The sequence below is a fragment of the Aricia agestis genome, chromosome 11, assembly GCF_905147365.1.
Source record: "Aricia agestis chromosome 11, ilAriAges1.1, whole genome shotgun sequence".
Classification (NCBI taxonomy): Eukaryota; Metazoa; Arthropoda; class Insecta; order Lepidoptera; family Lycaenidae; genus Aricia; species Aricia agestis.
Window position 1 is genome coordinate 9557363 of NC_056416.1, and position 4770 is coordinate 9562132.

Sequence of the window (4770 nt, forward strand, 5' to 3'; positions counted from 1 at the left end):
TCGACGCCATTTTAAAATATTTTAATCATCATAGACTATAGATATAAGTTGCTGTGAAAAAAAAATGTCTATGACCGATTACCAGTAAAATAACGTTTACGTACCGTTTTTTTCATAATGTCGCGGCCGCATATGCGTGCTGTAGTGCGTAGTCGGTAGTGCTTCGCGCTAAAACTGACACTATTAGACGATCTGCGTGTATCGTCCAATAGTATCGTCTCATAGCACGAAGATTCGTACGATAAACGCAGGTGCGGCCGGGCCATTATGGTAAATAATGTGACATTGGTAAGCCAGATATTTCATAATTTTTGTAACGATATCTAATATACCTATTAAAATAACTATATTTATGGATGTTTATTTCTTATTTTTTTAATTTGATTATTAAACAGTTGTCATTTTAGTAACGGCACGGCCGCACCTGAGTCGAGCTATGAGCTTCGTGCTATGAGACGATACCATGAGGTATTTTCTATTTTTTTTTATTTGATTGTCAAACAGTTTCCATTTTAGTAACTAGATGGCGTATGGGTAGAAAACTATCAGTATTACCAGGGAATACCATCAATAATTGCTACAAAACTGTGCAAAAGAATGTAAAACTTGATATATTTCAATTTGAAAAAGAAGCAATAATATTCCAATGAATAGGATAATAAAGTTGTTATAACGATGTTTTAGTTAAAACTCATGGAATAAATAGCCCTATTTACCGATATTCACACCAAATATCACAGGAATTATACATTTTGTTTTGACAACACTTGTGCAAGATTACGGATATTTAGTGGCTAATATTTTACCAATAATGAATATCAAAAACCCGAATAACACAATTTGGGAAAAAAGAATAAAAACCACATGGTGTGGTTTTTATTCTTCTATTTTTTATTGTATTGTTTATTCTTCTATTATAAAAAATAGAAGAAGTTTGAAAGTGACATGCCCGCCAAAACTCTTTCAGTTGTCTGTTTTCAGTTTGACAAGTATTAAATTTTGTTAGCATGTTCCTTAACTGTTACCAGTATACTGGCTATCACTTAGGCGTATGCTCTTCGTGAAATTTAAGCTACTTGATTTTTGTCACACTTGACAGTACACTGATATTTCAAGTCGGTGGGGAACCAATAGAAAATCTAGAAGTCTCTATGGTCGCGCCGTCTGGTGGAAATTAAAAACAAGAAAACAACCCATTGGCCGATACACGCAGATCGTCCAATAGTATCGTTTTTAGCGCGAAGCACTACGCATATGCGGCCGCGGCATTCCTACGAGACTTCCTCGTAGATGGCGTATGAGTAGACCATCATTAATTGCTTTAATTCTGGGCAAAAGAATGTAAAACTTGATACATTTCAATTTGAAAAAAAGGGCAATAATATTCCAATGAATAGGTAATAAAGTTATTATAACGATGTTTTAGTAAAAACTCACGTTAGAAATAGCCCTATTTACCAAATGTCACAGGAATTACAAATGTTGGTTTTGACAACACCTTACCTGCACTTGTGCACGATAACGAAAATTTTATGGCTAATGTTTTGAGTAATTCTCCAAGGCCCCTCAAAATGTGGTCACACGCTCTTTACTACTACCCTAATAAACATACAGCCTTCAGATCTTGCAGATCAAACACACGTTATTCCTCATTTATTTAAGTATCTGATTTCAATAAAAAACATCTATAATTATTTATAGTTTTTATTGAATGGTTAATTCAATGTCAAAATCGGGGGCAAAATCGGTGTTCTCCGCGTGTCACACTCTGTTCGCGCTTACGGTAAGCTTTAATAACTTTTGTATTCTATTCATTAGCATAGAGTGTGATAAATCAAAATAATCTAGATTAACTGGGCTACCTAATTCCTAAAATAAAATAATGTTATGCCTTAAGTTAAAAAAGTTACTAGGCATAACGTCTGTGTCACACGATTTTGCTAGTTTCACGAGCGGGTAATAAAACTGCACCTATCTTCCAAACGCGACTTGTGGTTACACGTTTTAGCTGCACCAACGCTCAGTGTCTTTCCAGCATCTGTACAGGGGACTCAAACCCTCGTTGTTTCAAAACAAAGAAAATATAAGATAAGATATTCCTTAAAAATTTTGTGGTCGCTGTAGTCACGTAACTTTTGCGAGCATGTTTTGAATGATAATAATTTATAATTATGACACTCTTCTCAAATTAAGAAATAAGGTATATGATCGAGATTATTTCCTAGTACTTTGTTTGTTTATTTACCTATTACTTTAATCATAATTCTAAAAAATGTAAAATTTCCGTAACTTTCATGGCACAATTTTCGTGGATTTTCACCCATGAAAGTTACCTAGTGACCTACAAGAGCTACGTAGGCTGTTTTGTACACCGTTTTCCTATGAGAATTGGCTATAGTATAATATTTCCAGCTATGGTTTTGGTACCCAGAGCTAATTTTTCACTCTACAAGTTTTTTTTGAAAAACAAAACATATGTGGCTTTATACATCAATCTACCTTCTAATCTTTTCGCGAAATATATAATATCGAATCTGCTTCTAATCTAGTGGATTTACCTGAATATCAGTATTTTACATGACCAACTGATATTACATCCTCAATCCAAATGCAATGCGATACGATACTAAGACGAGAGCGAGCGAAGCGAGCCCTCGTATATATCCCACAAACTGAATCGAAGAAAATATTGTCCTAAATCTCCATATTTAGTTGAAAACACCCTAATATGACCTCCTAAATCACTTATTAAATACTGTAGGCATACTTGAAGCTTACTGATATGAGATGGCGCTAGCGTGCTCGTCGCTTGACCTCGTCTTGTCTCTTTCCTTCTCGTACCCCCTCACTCGCACAGCTATCTTGAGAACCCCACCATGGCGACGCCACATGAAGTGGCCTAATTTTAATTTCAAATCATTGGCGTCTGAATTTTCGACCCGTAGTGATTATATTCTCTTTGCCGTCTGCACTTATCAACAGTTATTATCGTGATAAGTGCTTAAGTTTTTATACTATTTTATAAGTGTGAGCCTGTTATTGCAGCGATTCATGTAAGTGCTCATTTTTATTTTCCTTACAAAGTGTTTGCAACTAATTAACGGTTTTACCGTTCGTATTGAAAATATTTCTATAAATAGATTCTTATTTTTATGGAATCGATAATAATTTAGTTCTTTACGCTACCCTCTAAAGGAATTCTGTAACTTTATAAGAAAATAAAGAAAATTTTACCACTTTTCAAGAAATTTTTATTTACCCTCAAGTAGACTTTTATGTACTTATTTTTTAAATTTCTATAAAATTAGAACTATTTATAATATAATGCATATTAGTAATGCTTTTTACGATAGTGCTTTTTAGTATTAAGTACGTAATTTTAGTAAAACACAAATCATTCTATGGTTTTCAAATATTTTTAACTACCGCCAAGGTTTTTTATTTGTCGTTCATTCCAAACATTTTGCATGAAATCCTAATATTAGGTTTCGTTTTTAGCATGGAAAAAAGTCATGATGAAGTTGACCCGGTCGTAGATAAACATGAACCTTGCCTCTAGGTCCCTCAAGAAAGAGATTACTCGGGCAAAGCAACAGCACATCAATAGAATTGGCAAGAGACTTGAGCGCCTCCCCTCGGGAACCCGTGCATTCTGGTCTCTGGCCAAAGCTATTGAAGGAAATTTCTGCAAGCCAACCCTACCATCCTTACACGTAGGAAATGGATCGTTGGCCCAGGACGCAAAAGACAAAGCCGATCTTCTGGGCAAGCTCTTTGCGTCAAACTCGACCCTGGATGACGGGGGGCAGAAACCGCCAACCATACCGCGATGCACGAGCATCATGTCGGATATACGGTTTCATCAGCGCTCAGTGCGAAAAGCCCTCTGTTCTCTTGATATCCAAAAGTCGAGTGGGCCTGACGGAATCCCGCCTATTGTGTTGAAAAAGTGTGCTCCAGAGTTGGCTTCCTTCTTGACGCGTCTTTTTCGGCTCTCCTATTCCACTGGCATAGTCCCGGCTTCCTGGAAGACAGCCTTGGTGCACCCGATCCCCAAAAAAGGTGATCGCTCAAATCCTTCCAACTACAGACCAATCGCTATAACCTCTCTCTTCTCGAAGATAATGGAATCCATTATCAATAGCCAGCTTCTTCGATACTTGGACGGCCAGGGATTGCTAAGCGACAAACAATACGGGTTCCGTAAGGGTCGCTCGGCTGGTGATCTCTTGGCATACCTGACTCATCGTTGGGCTCAGGCAATTGAGTCGAAGGGAGAGGCATTGGCTGTTAGTTTGGACATTGCGAAGGCCTTCGATCGGGTTTGGCATAAAGCGCTGCTATCAAAGCTTCCATCATACGGGCTGCCCGAGAAATTATGTAAGTGGGTCACTAGTTTCTTAGCAGACAGAAGCATAAAGGTCGTAGTTGACGGCGAATGCTCGGAAACTCAGTCTGTTAATGCTGGTGTCCCTCAGGGCTGTGTGCTATCGCCTACTCTATTCATACTGCATATCAATGACATGTTACAAACCAAAGGCATTCATTGCTATGCGGATGATAGTACAGGTGATGCTTTATATACCGGCTCCCCTAATATTTCTCGGCAAAATGTCACTGAGAGTCGAAACGAACTTGTGTCTAAGGTGGAGAATTCATTGGAGAAGGTCTCTGAATAGGGTAGACGTAACTTAGTCCAATTCAACCCCGCCAAGACACAAGTCTGCGCGTTCACCACTAAAAAGTCACCAATGGTCGTTTATCCTCGTT